Below are 18,208 nucleotides of genomic sequence, written 5' to 3' on the forward strand. Positions count from 1 at the left end.
GAGAAGTAGCATAAAAACTTACTATTTTAGGATCTTGCCAGGTACTTGTGACCTGGATTGGCCACTGTTGGAAACAGGATACTGGACTTGATGGACCTTTGGTTTGTCCTAGTATGGCAACGCTTATGTTCTTATGTAATTTTGTACAATGTATTTGTCTATACTACTACTACTACTTATTTCTAAAGCGCTACTAGACGTAAGCAGCGCTGTACACTTGAACATGAAGAGACAGTCCCTGGTCGACAGAGCTTACAATCTAATTAGACAACAGGGCTAGGCACCCACATCTCTTCCCTCCCCCCCCCCAAAAAAAAAAAATAAATAGCACTGCAATGGATAGTCTACTTACTGAGAGGCAAGACAAGATGGCAGACATATGATAGCACATTAATATAGGAGCAAGATGATTTTCTTTACATATGGTGAAAAGGAAAGGGAAGACCTGGGTGTTTCTAACAGACCATGGAACATCTGCAGAGCTGGGTTACAGATATCTTCAAGGGATGCCACCACTGGAAGGCAAGCTGGTAGAAAGAGGATCAGCAAAGTCCTTGGTCTTGGAAACTATATTAAGCCACAAAGTGTAGGAGTGGCCTCTGAACCCTGCCTTTGGTATCCGGACTGCAATGACTGCAATCTGCTTTTCTCCATGCCAGATCCCTTTCTTGTCAAAGTCAGAGTTCAGTAGCAGCCAGTGGATTACCAGTGTTGAAAACCGTGGCTACTGGGGGATGAAACAACCACCTCGCTATAACAGATACACCGTCCTCTTTGGCTGGGCATAGGTGAAGTTGTGCAGCTTATGCTGAATTTCAGCTTTGGGAGCCACCTGTATTGGGTAAGACTATTTTGGGCTAGTTAAATCAGCTATACAATTGTGGGAGTTTGTCCCAGCTCAGAATGTTGACTACCCACTGCAAAACAAGACTGGACTCTTGGGCACAGGGTTATCAAACTGACCTAGCATTAAGCTATGTTTAGTAAGGAAAATTTAGCTTCATAGAAATCATGAGAATTTGAAGAACTCTGCCAGGAAGAAGAATCTTAAGCTAACTTTCCAGACCTGAGAAAGTTTCAGCAAAAGAATCATTTAATAAATATCTGGGAATATGTTAGAAATGCAATTGGAAGCTGCATCTTCTCTTTCTTGTGTATAGTGCATTTGTCATCTCCAAAGAAGGAATCTTTCTTTGGAGGTAGACATTTTCCGATAGTTTAAATTTAACCAGGGCTGTAGCCTTATGATTTTAGAGATGATTTAAACAGTGAGAACAATTTTTCACAAGGTGATTAATGTATAAAACTCTCCTTCCGGCTAGGACTGCTGGATAGCTCTTGGCTATCAGGGCTTGAGGGGATGCAGCAGACTGATATTTTTGCCTCTGCTTTCTTTTCTATCACAATTTGTATTTCCCTCTTTCTCTATGTGATGTTATTGTAATTGTACACTGCTTTGATAGTTTTTCTTATGCGGTTAATCAAATAAATGGAACCTTGAACCTTGTATGTATGACCACATAGGGCACAAAGGAGGAAGGGGTACCAAAAACTATGCGCACTGTCCCCTCAAATCCAACAGCACAGAGCAGCCCGTCTCCCTCCTGCTCCCCCCCCCCCCCCCAAACACACACAATGCAGCATCTCTAAATCATAACTTAGGGACCCTTTTACAGACTGGTGGTAAGCCAACACGGGCTTACCGCTTGCATTTCCAGGACTACCACTGGCCCAACGTGGCCACCTGCTGTAGTCCCGCCCCAAGCATGCGCCATTTCCAGGGGAAAAAGAAAACCTCCCGGAAATGACTTGTGCAGTGATAACCCAGCGGTAATCGGGCATTGCCATGCGCTGCCTGGTTACTGCCAGGTTAGCGCATGAGCCCTCATTGCCACCTCAATGGGTGGTGGTAAGGGCTCCCTACCACACGGCCAAGTGTGCTGGGGGCTTTTTTTACCTGCTGCGGTAAAAAGGGCCCTGGCGCACAGGAAAAACAGCCCCCACTGCTAGGACCCCTTAACCAGCAAATTGCCGACTTTGCCCCTGGAACACCCCCCAAAATAGCCAGCTTTCGCTTAAGCACCAACTGCTAATTTTCAGCCACGATTACCATTTAAATGTCACTGAAAATTAGCAGATAGCCCCAAGCAAGCAATTTAAGCATTCAGCAGCTGCTTCTGGCCTGTTAAATCATTTTGGATCACACTAGTCTCGACCTGGTCTTCATTACAGAAACCTGGGTCCAACCCCAAACTGATCCCATCCTGCTTGACTTATGCCCCTCGGGCTACAAGCTTGCTCACTGGCCGCGCCCTGGGAGGAGAGGTGGAGGCATTGCACTCATCTATTGTTTCACCTTCATCACTGAACCCATTGCTGACTCCATTACGCCACAGCTTGAAATTGCCTCAGTGAGAATCCTTAATAAAACCTTATCTGGTCATTTGACTTGTATCCTATTCTACCGTCCGCCCGGCAACTGGAGTGAAGCGCAGCCCATTTTTGCTGATTTCATTTCCAATACATGCTTGTCCTGTCCCAACGTACTTGTCCTGGGAGACATCAATCTGCATCTCAAAGACTATTCCTTAGCACACACGTGAGTGTTTAGACTTCCTTAGCACCTGGGACTTTACCTGCTGGAATACTCTGGCAACCCACTCTAGAGAGCACACTTTAGACCTCCTCTCCCTCAAATCGGCTCATTATGATAGATTGCGCATAACCAAGGCCCTGTGGTCAGCTGTCCCTTAGTCAGACCACTTCAAGCTCACCTGCTCAATCTTGTGGCAGATAAAAAGTCCAAGGCGCACACATTCCCAAACGCCTTACACGACTAGAGGGTATGTTGATCCAGCGGCATTCTGGCAGTCCATCTATGAGTCACACTGGCCTGACCCAGTGGATTTGGACAGCTTCTTCCCCATTTGGGATAACCGATGTAGAAGTATCTTAGATGCCATTGCGCCACTAAAGATATGTTCAACAAAATGGAAAGTAGCTGCCCCGTGGTTTAATGCTGACCTTAGAGCGCTCAAAACAAACACCAGAAGACTTGAAAGGGCCTGGAGAAAGCACCAAGATACTCAAGATCTCACAGCCTGGAAGCAGTCTCACAGAAAGTACAACTATGCAATTAGGCAGGCAAAAAAACACTATTTCAAAACCAAAATAGGCCCGGATTACAAAGATGCCAAAAAGCTTTACTTCTTTGTAAACAAACTGTTGGACGCCACAGTGGTTACCACTACAGGAGCAGGCACACCATCTGCTATAGATTTAGCCAAATCTTTCCAAGATAAAGTCACCAAACTACAGAGCTCCCTTCCGCTGAACAGTTCCAGCCTTAGTGACTTCATTAGTGGCTTGGATCCGGGTCCTGACGAGCAACCAGCAGACCGATTGCTCTCAAACTTTTCACCTCTCTCTGTAGATTCTGTCAAGTTGGAGCTTCGCAGATTTGTCAGGAAGTATTCCAGGCTAGATGTGTGCCCCAACTATTTACTCCAATGTGCCCCAGCCTGTTTCCTGGAAGATTTAACACTGCATCTCAACTACATGCTTGGCAATGGAAAGTTCCCTACAAGCTATGGCAACATCTTACTAACCCCAGTACCCAAAGATACCAAGAAGAAGAGTAGTGATCTGTCCAACTACCGGTCGATAGCATCCATTTCCCTTTTCTTGAAACTCATGGAGGGCTTGGTAACAGCTTAGTGAGCACTTGGACAAGTTTAATATTCTGCATACCTCGCAATCGGGATTCCGACCACTCCATAGTACTGAGACCGTACTTGCCACTCTCTTATCCAACTTCAAGAGTGAAAGCTGTAGGGAAGAGCATTTTGCTCTTGCAGTTCGACATGTCCAGTGTCTCTGATATGGTGCACCATGGCATCCTGTTGCGGCTCCTAGATTACTTTGGTGCCAGCGGAAATGTACTATCCTGGCTGAGAGGCTTTCTTAAGTCAAGAACTTACCAAGTAACCGCCAACTCCAATTTTTCATCTCACTGGAAATCAGACTGTGGAGTGCCACAGGGTTCCCCACTATCGCCAACCCTCTTCAACTTGATGTTGATTCCTTTAGCAGCGGCTCTCTCCAAATTGGGTCTTAACCCATCTATCTATGCTGATGATATCACTATCTTCATCCCCTTTGAAAAAGACTTAAATGAAACAACCAGTAAGATTCGACAAGGCTTCTACACCATGCTCGACTGGGCCAACTAATTTCGATTCAAATTCAACGCTGAGAAAACACATTGCTTGATTCTCTCCTCTCCCTATAACAAACTCAGGCCTCCTACATTGCTCACTCCTGAGCTCGTCCTACCAATCTCGGAGTCCCTAAAAATCTTGGGAGTCTTATTAGATAGATCATTGATGCTGGAACAGCATGTGAACTCTACAGTCAAGCAAATGTTCTCTCTTTGGAAGCTTAAGCGTATCCAGCCTTATTTCCCTAGAGAAGTATTCCGTAACCTAGTCCAGTCTCTCGTCATAAGCCATCTAGATTACTGCAACAGTATCTATGGGGGATGCACAAGTATGCTCCTAAAAAAATTGCAAACTGCTCAGAACACAGCAGCCCGACTCATCTTCGGCAAATCGAGATTTGAAAGTTCAAGACCACTACGAGAGAGGTTGCACTGGCTTCCAGTGAAGGACCGCATTGCTTTCAAGATCTGCGCATTGGTGCACAAAATCATCTATGAAGAAGCCCCCGCTTATATAGACACTCATTAACCTGCCGCTCAGGAACTCCCGCAAGTCAGCTCGTTCATTCCTTAATCTCCACTACCCAGCTTTTAGTGGCCTCAAATATAAGACCGTCTATGCTTCCTCTTTCCCCTATCTCAGTACTCAATTGAGGAACGGGCTGGCCCAAGAGATCAAATTCACTCCAGATCATCAGACCTTTAAGAGACGGCTCAAGACCTTCCTATTTGGCAGAGCATACGCCGAAAGCCCGCCTGGCGCCACAACCTTCTGAACCGCGGCTATCTCAGCGACATATACCTCTCCTCTCTCCCTTTCCTCCCTCAGTTGTTTCTCTCTCCCTCTTATGACTTTGAATACTGTATTCTGTACTACTGTTTTGCTTAATAGACTATTGTACGCCACATTGAGCCTGCCTGCTGGCGGGAATATTGTGGGATACAAATGCCATAAATAAATAAATTTCTGCATATTGATCAGTTCTTAATTTCAGAAAACTAGTTTATCTTGGTTGGGGGGGGGGGGGGGGGGGAAAGAGTGTAAACTCGACAAAATTTTGTGAGGTTATATAGCATTTCTTCCCAATTAAGATGGCTGAAGACTTAAGTTGGTTTCCCTTTGAGAATAAATTCTGCCTTAATTGTACTGTTTCTTTGTTGTAAAAGAATCATTGGACCCAAGAGTCACAACTATTTGTGGGTAGGAGCTCTCCTATCTGCTTAAATAGCAGTCAGCAGACCAGCCAACATTTTACCTGTGCAGTGCCAATAACAAACCATTTTGAAAGAGGTTCCAAGGGAGATAATTCCAAAGGTGAAGATGGGGAGGAGCCAACAGCTATGCAGGTGCCAGAAATACTCAATGCCAGTGACTGCATTGTGAAGTGGCCAGATAAGACCACATAAAAGCGAATGCTACATACCTGTAGAAGGTATTCTCCAAGGACAGCAGGCTGATTGTTCTCACTGATGGGTGACATCCACGGCAGCCCCCTCCAATCGGAATCTTCACTAGCAAAGGCCTTTGCTAGCCCTCGCGCGCCCATGCGCACCGCGCATGCGCGACCGTCTTCCCGCCCGAACCGGCTCGGGTTCGTCAGTCCCGTATATAGCAATACAAAGACAAGGGAAGACACAACTCCAAAGGGGAGGCGGGCGGGTATGTGAGAACAATCAGCCTGCTGTCCTCGGAGAATACCTTCTACAGGTATGTAGCATTCGCTTTCTCCGAGGACAAGCAGGCTGCTTGTTCTCTCTGATGGGGTATCCCTAGCCCCCAGGCTCACTCAAAACAACAAACATGGTCAATTGGGCCTCGCAACGGTGAGGACATAACTGAGATTGACCTAACAACTTATCCAACTAACTGAGTGTGTAGCCTGGAACAGAATAAACATGGGCCTAGGGGGGTGGAGTTGGATTCTAAACCCCGAACAGATTCTGAAGCACTGACTGCCTGAACCGACTGTCGCGTCGGGTATCCTGCTGCAGGCAGGAATGAGATGTGAATGTGTGGACAGATGACCACGTCGCAGCTTTGCAGATCTCTTCAATAGTGGCTGACTTCAAGTGGGCCACTGACGCTGCCATGGCTCTAACATTGTGAGCTGTGACATGACCCTCAAGAGCCAGCCCAGCCTGGGCGTAAGTGAAGGAAATGCAATCTGCTAGCCAATTGGATAAGGTGCGTTTCCCCACAGCCACTCCCCTCCTGTTGGGATCAAAAGAAACAAACATTTGGGTGGACTGTCTGTTGGGCTGTGTCCGCTCCAGATAGAAGGCCAATGCTCTTTTGCAGTCCGATGTGTGCAGCTGACGTTCAGCAGGGCAGGAATGAGGACGGGGAAAGAATGTTGGCCTCCGACACTACCTTCGGCAAGAACTTAGGGTGAGTGCGGAGGACTACTCTATTATGATGAAATCTGGTGTAAGGGGCCTGGGCTACCAGGGCCTGAAGCTCACTGACTCTACGAGCTGAAGTAACTGCCACCAAGAAAATGACCTTCCAGGTCAAGTACTTCAGATGGCAGGAATTCAGTGGCTCAAAAGGAGGTTTCATCAGCTGGGTGAGAACGACATTGAGATCCCATGACACTGTAGGAGGTTTGACGGGGGGCTTTGACAAAAGCAAACCTCTCATGAAGCGAACAACTAAAGGCTGTCCTGAGATCGGCTTACCTTCCACACGGTAATGGTATGCAATGATTGCGCTAAGGTGAACCCTTACAGAGTTGGTCTTGAGACCAGACTCAGACAAGTGCAGAAAGTATTCAAGCAGGGTCTGTGTAGGACAGGAGCGAGGATCTAAGGCCTTGCTGTCACACCAGATGGCAAACCTCCTCCATAAAAAGAAGTAACTCCTCTTAGTGGAATCTTTCCTGGAAGCAAGCAAGACACGGGAGACACCCTCCGACAGACCCAAAGAGGCAAAGTCTATGCTCTCAACATCCAGGCCGTGAGAGCCAGAGACTGGAGGTTGGGATGCAGAAGCGCCCCTTCGTTCTGGGTGATGAGGGTCAGAAAACACTCCAATCTCCACGGTTCTTCGGAGGACAACTCCAGAAGGAGAGGGAACCAGGTGTGACGCGGCCAAAAAGGAGCAATCAGGATCATGGTGCCTCGGTCTTGCTTGAGTTTCAACAAAGTCTTCCCCACCAGAGGTATGGGAGGATAAGCATACAGCAGGCCTTCCCCCCAATCCAGGAGGAAGGCATCCGATGCCAGTCTGCCGTGGGGCTGAAGTCTGGAACAGAACTGAGAGACCTTGTGGTTGGCTCGAGATGCAAAGAGATCTACCAAGGGGGTGCCCCACACTTGGAAGATCCGGCGCACTACTCTGGAGTTGAGTGACCACTCGTGAGGTTGCATAATCCTGCTCAACCTGTCGGCCAGACTGTTGTTTACGCCTGCCAGATATGTGGCTTGGAGCAACATGCCGTGACGGCGAGCCCACAGCCACATGTTGACGGCTTCCTGACACAAGGGGCGAGATCCGGTGCCCCCCTGCTTGTTGATGTAATACATGGCAACCTGGTTGTCTGTCTGAATTTGGATAATTTGGTGGGACATCCGATCTCTGAAAGCCTTCAGAGCGTTCCAGACCACTCGTAACTCCAGAAGATTGATCTGCAGATCGCGTTCCTGGAGGGACCAGCTTCCCTGGGTGTGAAGCCCATCGACATGAGCTCCCCACCCCAGGAGAGACGCATCCGTAGTCAGCACTTTTTGTGGCTGAGGAATTTGGAAAGGGCGTCCCAGTGTCAAATTGGACCAAATCGTATACCAGTGCAGGGATTCGAGAAAACTCGTGGACAGGTGGATCATGTACTCTAGATCCCCAGCAGCCTGAAACCACTGGGAAGCTAGGGTCCATTGAGCAGATCTCATGTGAAGACGAGCCATGGGAGTCACATGAACTGTGGAGGCCATGTGGCCAAGCAATCTCAACATCTGCCGAGCTGTGATCTGCTTGGACGCTCGTACCCGGGAGACGAGGGACAGCAGATTGTTGGCCCTTGTCTCCGGAAGATAGGCACGAGCCGTCCGAGAATCCAGCAGAGCTCCTATGAATTCTAGTCTCTGTACTGGGAGAAGATGGGATTTTGGATAATTTATCACAAACCCCAGTAGCTCCAGGAGTCGAATAGTCATCTGCATGGACTGTAGAGCTCCTGCCTTGGAATTGTTCTTCACCAGCCAATCGTCGAGATAAGGGAACACGTGCACTCCCAGCCTGCAAAGTGCTGCTGCTACTATAGCCAGGCACTTCGTGAACACCCTGGGCGCAGAGGCGAGCCTAAAGGGAAGCACACAGTACTGGAAGTGACGTGTGCCCAGCCGAAATCGCAGATACTGCCTGTGAGCTGCCAATATCGGGATGTGCGTGTAGGCGTCCTTCAAGTCCAGAGAGCATAGCCAATCGTTTTGCTGAATCATGGGGAGAAGGGTGCCCAGGGAAAGCATCCTGAACTTTTCCTTGACCAGATATTTGTTCAGGGCCCTTAGGTCTAGGATGGGACGCATCCCCCCTGTTTTCTTTTCCACAAGGAAGTACCTGGAATAGAATCTCAGCCCTTCTTGCCCGGGTGGCACGGGCTCGACCGCATTGGCGCCGAGAAGGGCAGAGAGTTCCTCTGCAAGTACCTGCTTGTGCTGGAAGCTGTAGGACTGGGCTCCCGGTGGGCAATTTGGAGGCTTCGAGGCCAAATTGAGGGCGTACCCTTGCCGGACTATTTGAAGAACCCAACGGTCGGAGGTTATAAGAGGCCACCTTTGATGAAAAACTTTCAACCTCCCCCCGACCGGCAGATCGCCCGGCACGGATACGTTGATGTCGGCTATGCTCTGCTGGAGCCAGTCAAAAGCTCATCCCCTGCTTTTGCTGGGGAGCCGTGGGGCCTTGCTGAGGTGCACGCTGCTGATGAGAGCGAGCGCGCTGGGGCTTAGCCTGGGCCGCAGGCTGGCGAGAGGGAGGATTGTACCTACGCTTACCAGAAGAGTAGGGAACAGTCCTCCTTCCCCCATAAAAACGTCTACCTGAGGAGGTAGATGCTGAAGGCTGCCGGCGGGAGAATTTGTCGAAAGCGTTATCCTGCTGGTGCAGCTGTTCTACCACCTGTTCGACCTTTTCTCCAAAAATGTTGTCCGCTCGGCAAGGGGAGTCCGCAATCCGCTGCTGGATCCTATTCTCCAGGTCGGAGGCACGCAGCCATGAGAGTCTGCGCATCACCACACCTTCAGCAGCGGCCCTGGACGCGACATCAAAGGTATCATATACCCCTCTGGCCAGGAATTTTCTGCACGCCTTCAGCTGCCTGACCACCTCCTGAAACGGCTTGGCTTGCTCAGGAGGGAGCTTGTCCACCAAGCCCGCCAACTGTCGCACATTGTTTCGCATATGGATGCTCGTGTAGAGCTGGTAGGACTGAATCTTGGCCACGAGCATAGAGGAATGATAGGCCTTCCTCCCAAAGGAGTCTAAGGTTCTGGAGTCTTTGCCCGGGGGCGCCGAAGCATGCTCTCTAGAACTCTTAGCCTTCTTTAGGGCCAGATCCACCACACCAGAGTCGTGAGGTAACTGAGTGCGCATCAGCTCTGGGTCCCCATGGATCCGATACTGGGACTCTATCTTCTTGGGAATGTGGGGATTAGTTAATGGCTTGGTCCAGTTCGCCAGCAATGTCTTTTTTAGGACATGATGCATGGGTAACTGTGGATGCTTCCTTAGGTGGAGAAGGATAGTCCAAGAGCTCAAACATCTCAGCCCTGGGCTCATCCTCCACGACCACCGGGAAGGGGATGGCCATAGACATCTCCCGGACAAAGGCCGCGAAAGACAGACTCTCGGGAGGAGAAAGCTGCCTTTCAGGCGAGGGAGTGGGATCAGAAGGAAGGCCATCAGACTCTTCGTCAGAGAAATATCTGATGTCCTCCTCCTCCTCCCATGAGGCCTCTCCATCGGTATCAGACAAGTTCACAAACCTGCGTCTGAAGCCGTGCCCGACTCGACTCCGTGGAAACACGGCCACGGTAGGAGCGTCGAGAGGTAGACTCCCTCGCCAGCACCGGCGAAGCTCCCTCCGCCGACGTCGTCGGGGAGTCTGCCTGGGAGGCGGCCGTAGCCGGACACCGGAGATCTCACCTCGGGCAAGGGGCCAGCCATCGCCTCACTCGACGGTACCGGGGGTGCAAGCACCACCGGTACCGGAGAAGGGCGCAACAGCTCTCCCAGAATCTCTGGAAGAACAGCCCGGAGACTCTCATGCAGAGCGGCTGTGGAGAAAGACTGAGAAGCCGATGCAGGCGTCGAGGTCAGAGTCTGTTCCGGGCGTGGAGGCGGTTCCGGGCTGTCCAAGGGGGAGCACATCGACACCTCCTGAACAGAGGGTGAGCGGTCCTCCTGGTGCCGATGCCTACTGGGTGCCGACTCCCTCGGCGACCCAGAGCTCTCGGTACCGAGACGGGAAGGAGACCGGTGACGATGCTTCTGACTTCAAGCGAAGCATGTCACCGGAGCTTCCCGGTACCGACGAGGACGTAGAATCCAACCGTCGCTTCCTCGGGGCCGAGGCCGAAGAAGGTCGATCTCGGGGGGGGGGGGGGGGGGGGGGGGGGGCTGTACCGCAGGAGCCCTCAGGGCAGGAGGAGACCCACCCGAAGGCTCACCGCCACCAGCAGGGGAATGGACAGCCCTCAACTGCACTCCAGACGAAGCACCACCGTCCGACGACATCAGCAATAGCGGAGGTCCCGGTACCACCGACGTCGACGCAGCCCTTCGATGTCTCGGTACCGAAGATGCAGGAGGTAGAAGCCTCGATGCAGTCGATGCTGATGCACTCGATGCGTCCCGTGCTGTTGTCGTCGAAGAGCCCGAGAACAACGCGTTCCACTGGGCCAATCTCGCTACCTGAGTCCTCTTTTTCAAAAGAGCACAAAGACTGCAGGCCTGTGGGCGATGCCCAGCCCCCAGACACTGAAGACATGAAGCGTGCCTATCAGTGAGCGAGATTACCCGGGCGCACTCGGTGCACTTCTTGAAGTAGCTGGAAGACTTCGATGACATGGGCGGAAAAATCACGCCGGTGAAATCAAAATTTGCGATGACGACGAAAGGCACCAAAAAGAAGGAAGAGAAAACCCGTACCGAGGCCAAATAGGCCGGTCCTGAAAGCGAAAGGAAACTTACACGGGGAAAAAGCTGGAAACACGGGAAAGGGATAAAGACCGGATCGGTCTCTCTTGGTTTTTTTTGCAAAAATTGCGAAGACGCGCGAGGTCAACTTGAGGGGCACGAAACAGAGGCAAAACACGACCGTCCCGAGCGCGGACAAAAGAAGACTGACGAACACGAGCCGGTTCGGGCGGGAAGACGGTCACGCATGCGCGGTGCGCATGGGCGCGCGAGGGCTAGCAAAGGCCTTTGCTAGTGAAAATTCCGATTGGAGGGGGCTGCCGTGGACGTCACCCATCAGTGAGAACAAGCAGCCTGCTTGTCCTCAGAGAAAAGTAGCTACTTTGCACTGAATATCGGCCAGCACCTGCATGACTATTTGGTAGCAGCCTGAGATCCATCCCTCCCTTCCCCCCTTTCAATATCACTCTGGTCCCCCATCTCATCACAGCAGGCCCCCAGGGCCACCTGAAGAGGTTTGCTGGTCTAGTGGTTGTCAGGGCAGTAGCGAACTCCACTTGATCCTGGCCCTCAGATTCCTAAATCAAAAATGGCCAACATGACCTCCAGCAATAGTCTTGCAGCACTACCACTAGAGGTGTTAGCCTCTAGCTGTAGTACAGTTAGAGATCATGGCAGCAATTTTCTGTTAGGAGCCTGAGGGGCAGTACCAAGTAGAGTTTGATCTTGCAATCACCACTAGACCATTAGGCCTCTTCAGGTAGGCCCAGGAGACATGTGGACTCCTTATGTGGCTCCCAGTCAACATTCAGCCAGGGCCTGCAGAATTCCCCACATCCAGCCCATGTCTAGTAGCCCGGTATTGAATATCTGGAGCTAGTTTAACTGAAGACAGTCAGCTTTAAAAAAAAAAAAAAACGCTCATTGCTGACAGCTGAATATTGGCCAGAATTTATTTTACATTAAAAATAAACACCAATTATGCAATGGCCCTTTCCCAACCCTAGCAACCTACCCTCTAATTCCTCATAAAAAGCTCTTTGATAGTATTGAGCACATATACTGACAATTTTATAAGCTGTTGGCTGGGATAACTATGTGTACCATCAAATATTTTCTTCCAGGATCCGCAATATGTTGAAATGCCTGGTGTTATATCTCTGTAAAAAAAACATGATCCCAACCCTGCCTTTTTTCTTTTCCTTACAATTAGACTTATAGAATGAGGGGATATGTAGCAGACCTAAACAGTTTCTCATCCACTGTCCTGAGATATGTCCTGGACCAAGCAAACTGGTGCTGAGAGGTATGTAGACTACTTCAGTAAACACTGCCTCTTAAAAGGTGATTGGATCCCCTTCACATTAATAGATGGCAGGGAATATTTTGAGGGCCATCTCTATCCAACTTCTGTACCCAGTTGTCTCACTGACTCATTAGGGCTCACTAGAGGATACCTCTTCCAGCTCCTCCCCAATCCCTTCTCTGTCTGGAACCCCCCCCCCCCCCAACACTTCTCCCTTCTCCATCCCCCATATCCCCTCCAGTTTCCTCCTACATTGTAGGGGAAAGGATATTGTCATCCACCCTAGGCCCCCCTTACCATGCTTACACCCCCACTCTCTCCTTGCATCAGTCTTCCACAGGGTTATCTTCAGCAGTGACTTTAGTGACCACAGTATTCAGTCCCAACAGCCCCACAGCCTCTTCTCTCATGCATACCTTGTAGCTTTTCCCTTCTGCAGTAACCAGGAGAGCAAGTGTGAATCCATGATAACAAAAACGCGCCTCTTATAGCTTTGTAGATACATTTCTCTGCTCATCTACTTCACAGTATTACTGGGGACAGGTCGAACGTTTTAGTAAATGTGCTACAAAGTGGACTAGCTGCCCTCACCTAACCACCCCCACCTCTATTTTGCTAATTATTAAAACAGGCTATATCTTTTGGAAAGTTCAGCTTAGGCCCACCAAAAGCTTGATAGGCTCTCTGAATTTTGACTTTTGTGGCAGCTGCCCCAGTCTCTGCGGACACCAAAAGTCCCTGTGCTACCTGCCACACAGTCAGTATATTCTGGCAACTCAGGGATGTCCCTAAAGAATAGGTTTTGGCATTGGCTTCTATTCTCCAAGTCCTCTAATCTATCAAAAGCCTTCTCTTGCAACCCACATACCTCCTCCACACATTTCTCTAGTGCTTCAATAGCTGACTATTGCTCCTCAGTCTTCCTCCTCCAACCTGTGTCCCAGCTCTGCAAGATCAGCCCTCAAATTGGACTCCAAGTCTGCTATTTTGGTAAGCACTGCTGCAAGGTCATGCCTTAAGTCTTGGAACAAGAACACAAGCCTTCAGAAACCCCAGACGTCAGTTCATCACCCTAACTATCCAGCTCCTCATACTTGGACATGCACCGTCGTGCCATGGTTGCCATCTTGGAAGCCTTGCGATGTGGTTGAGCTGCTGTTTCAAAGGAGAATTCTTGCATATCCACCACATTTCTTTATGCTGTACTGAGGATGGGGGTTCTTGCTATGCTACAAGTATCCTTAATAGCAAATCAATACTGCTAGAGGGAATTTCTAATTTGACTAGTGCAAGAACCACAGCGCACTGAACCTAGAGCTCCACTCAGGTGGGAGATGTCACTTCCATCCCATTTTTGAACATTATGTGACAGATTTTTCCCTTATGTAGTTACAGCCACAAAGAGAAAGAAGCAGCCTATAGTTTTACAGATTGGAATGCTATATTTTCTTATAGTTTGTAAATGCACAATGAAATATGTTAAATGTGTTTTTGATCCATAACCGTTATCATGCTTTGTGATAATAGCTTTTCCTGATGTGTCTGCTTCTCTGTGATCCAGAAAGAAGCTCCTATTTATTTCTTTCAACAGTTTTATAGTCTGCTAATCTAAAGCATATTTCTCCAAAGTGGATTACAGCCAACATACAAAATCATATGGCATACAAATATAATAAGTGTCCCTTTACTTAATCACCATGTGGTCCTTTGTGTTCTTGCTTTAGAATAAAAAATTCCAGTGGATCTTGCTCTTTTTCACCCTTATGATAGGTTGAAGGACAGAGTAAGTGCATATGTTTGGTTCTGTGTTATTTTCTTTTTTGGACATATTCCATCAATCTCTTTACACAAGTTAGCTTAGAATTAAATGGAAATTTCTGAATAAAGAATTTTTTAAAGCAGCATCTCAGCTAGGACCAGCATAATGATCCATGTAATTATAAAAACTTCAATTAATTGCAGACTCATCTTAAATTATCATGCTAACCCCAAAATTGCCATTGGGAAATTCTAACTCTATGTCAATGAGGGCTTAAAAAGGACAGCAGACTTAATGCTATAGCTTCCATTTAAATCCTTTTCTAGGCTGTATACAAGGCAATTAAGTCCATTTGCAAACATTTCTTGGGTGAGTTCATAAACACAAATCAACCCAAATCTGTCTCTGCTTCTGCTCTTGTAATTAATTCAGCATAAAACAAAACTATTTTCCTCAGAACTGATCTGTCTTCAACATTAGTTTCTGAGGGCCTGACCTCTCCACCTTTATCTCTTTTCTCATGTCTCCTTATACCTCTTCCTGAATGGAGTACTAGCCATGCTCCTCTCGGTATACTGGCCTCCTCAGCATGCCCCTACCTCAGTCTTTCATTACTGTTCCTCTGAGAAACATTATCCTTGCAATTTGTCAGGTCACAGATGCAGATTCACCCGAGTCACTAGAAAAGCAGAACGGGGGGGGGGGGGGGGGGGGGGGGCGCGGAATTTGCTGAAACTAGGCCATTGTCTATGCCAGTGATGGCGAACCTATGGCACGCATGCCAGAGAGGGCACACAAAGCCCTCATCGTTCGTGGCTACAAAAAGAAAAAAAAAAACCAAGGAATCGCGGCACCGCATTGGCTGTTCGGCTCTGGAGCTAGGGGGTGTCGCCGGCGCTTACCTTACACTTCCACTGCTTCTCTAACTGCGTCATCTCCTGTAAGGCTCCTCTCTTCCATGTCACGGCGTCGCGTCTTGCTCCCCCTGTAGCACTCTGTGCGCCAGCACGCAGCCACCGCTCCGCGACTCCAGAGTCTCGCCTTGTGCTTCAGCTGTATTCCACCCCCGCCGAGCCACCGGTATCGTCGGCCCAGGTAATATCCGCTCATTTTTCTACACTGTTCTATATAGTACTAAGTCTCGCTCCCGGATTACTAGCTTGTGGTTCTTCTCCCCATCAGCTCAAACATCACAACCATGCATTTCCTGAGCAAAATAGGCCTTTATCTTGTTCTATTTCCAGTTCAACAGGAATCAGGGCAGAATTCTATCACCAAAAGCCTTCATTCACAACTACCTATCGATTTTTCCCTTACTGTGTTCTACATCCATCTCCCTCCAACAAAGCAACATGTAAGCAGCTAAGTTACTAGATTGTGGTTCTGCACAGTATTCATTCAGCTTCTGCTACCATTCATAAGCTCCTCATGCATTCCCCCCCCCCCCCCCCCCCCCCATCAGTTAACTCAGCCATCTATCACTCATCTTCTCCCGGATTACTAGCTTGTGGTTCTGCACAGTACTCATTCAGCTTCTGCTACCATTCATAAGCTCCCCCATGCATTCCCCCCCCCCCCCCCCATCTGTTAACTCAGCCATCTATCACTCATCTTCTCCCGGATTACTAGCTTGTGGTTCTGCACAGTACTCATTCAGCTTCTGCTACCATTCATAAGCTCCCCCATGAATTCCCCCCCCCCCCCCCAAAAAAAAAAAAATCTGTTAACTCAGCCATCTATCACTCATCTACTCAAGGAAATGAAGAAGAAAGGAGGAAAGTAAAGAAATAAATGGAAAGGAAGCCCTAGAAATGGTGTTAAGAGAACAGATAGAGAGCAGCAGAATCAGAGACGGGGACCAATATCACCAGACAGGTAGAAAAAAATCATTTTATTTTCATTTTAGTGTTTGGAATATGTCCAATTTGAGAATTTACATCTGCTGTCTTAGTTTGCACTGGGTATACTGGAGCTGTAACAGCTTACAGAATGATTTATAATTAAAAAAAAATCATGTTTTTTTTTTCTCCTATACTAGTATAATATTTTCAATGATGTCTGTTTATAAGCGCCACGGCTGGTGTAAGGGGTGTGGCTATCAGAGGGGTGGAGTCATATGTGGTGACCCCGCACATAATGAGTACTGGCACTTTGCGATAAATAATTAGATTTTGGGTTGCTGTTTGGGCACTCGGTCTCTGAAAGGTTCGCCATCACTGGTCTATGCACTCCTCTATAGCTATACTGCACATATAAACCTTAGCTCACCCTCTTTTCATTACTTTTTCAACCTTCAATATGCTCAGTATGTTGTTTATTTATTCACTTAATCCTGCCTGACTTTTCTTCTCCAGTGGTAGCCCTTTCTCCTCATTCTCCTGAAACTACATCTCCCCTCTCTCTTCCTCCATCACTGTCTCCCATGTCCCTCATGCTCCCCCTCCATGAACTTTCATTATATCAATTGAGTCATGACAGCAAGAAGAGACTGCTACAGCACGCATAAGACAGCTATAAGAACTGAGAATCTCCCACAGTCACTCTCCATGAGCATCTGCTGCTGTTACCACTCGATTGGCTTGAAGTATCATATGTGCATCAGAAGGGAGGGAGAGGACAGGCCCTATAATCAGTCAAGGCAAACCCTATCTTTACAAGCCCTGCATCAGATTATCTTGCTGACACTGTTTTAATGTATTCTTCTTCTAGAATTTTGTTCCTTGCAAGAGATCAGACTGATTATACCTTCTGTGTTGAAGTGTCAAAGGATGACTACTAAAAACAGGTCTATTATTGGCCAAGGCCCTGAACTTTGGAATAAACTGCCTAAGGACATTAGAAAGATTGTTACTCAACTTTTAGAAAAGTGATTAAATTTCTCCTGCTCAATCAATATCTAATGGACTTCTCTGCTGATAGTTAAATCTGTTTGATTTTATTTATTTGGATTTAATTACCGCCTTTTTGAAGGAGTTCACTCAAGGTGGTGTACAGTAAGAATAGATCAAATATGGTATACTAGCAATGTCAACACAATACGTAATAGATATTATAATTGGTAGTGAAGGGTAAGGCAAAGTTGTAACATATAGATGGGTAAGAAAGTAGGAATAATTAGAAAGTAAGGTGACTGATTTGAAGAAAGTTGCACATGGAGTGGATAAACATGTCCTGCTGCAGTATGTGAAGCCCGAGTCACTACTTGTGTGTGTGAGTGAGACTAACAAGTTAGTTACTTCTTCCGTTAAAGGCTTGGTTGAAGAGCCAAGCTTTCACCTGCTTCCTGAAGCAGAGATAGTCTTGTGTTAAGTGGAGCCTTTCAGGCAATGCATTCCAGAGTGTGGGGGCTACTCCGGAGAAGGCTCGCTTGCAGGTATCACATCGTGTAATATCTTTTGGAGAGGGTGTAGTTAGTGAAAGTCCTTGGGAGGACCTTAATGTCCTTGGCGGTGTGTGGAGGATCATCCTATTCTTTAGATACTCAGGGCCATTTCCTTTCAGGGCCTTGAAGATCAGAGTTTTAAATTTAGCCCTGTATTGTACTGGTGGCCAATGACATTTTTGCAAAAATGGTGTGATGTGGTCACATCGCTTGCAACCTTCTATGAGTCTTGCTGCTGCATTCTGTATAGATTTATTGTACTTTGGTGGGTCTACTTTTTTTTCTTGGGATCCGCCTTGAGCCTTTCAGGTAAAGCGGAACTGAAATGACCAGATTAGATTAGATGTGCCAGCATCCCCAGAGCTCTTTGCTTCCCACACATATGCAAATAACAATTTTACCTTAAT

At 48.1% G+C, this 18,208-nt stretch overlaps 1 protein-coding gene across 1 annotated transcript in view; it reads right to left on the reverse strand.

Annotated features, from left to right (window-relative positions):
* Positions 1-18,208, reverse strand: part of KLHL29 (kelch like family member 29) — a 915,027-nt gene that overhangs the window by 746,171 nt on the left and 150,648 nt on the right. The gene's annotated exons all lie outside the window — the stretch shown is intronic.

Source organism: Microcaecilia unicolor, chromosome 3 (assembly GCF_901765095.1).
Source record: "Microcaecilia unicolor chromosome 3, aMicUni1.1, whole genome shotgun sequence".
In the NCBI taxonomy this organism is placed as follows: domain Eukaryota; kingdom Metazoa; phylum Chordata; class Amphibia; order Gymnophiona; family Siphonopidae; genus Microcaecilia; species Microcaecilia unicolor.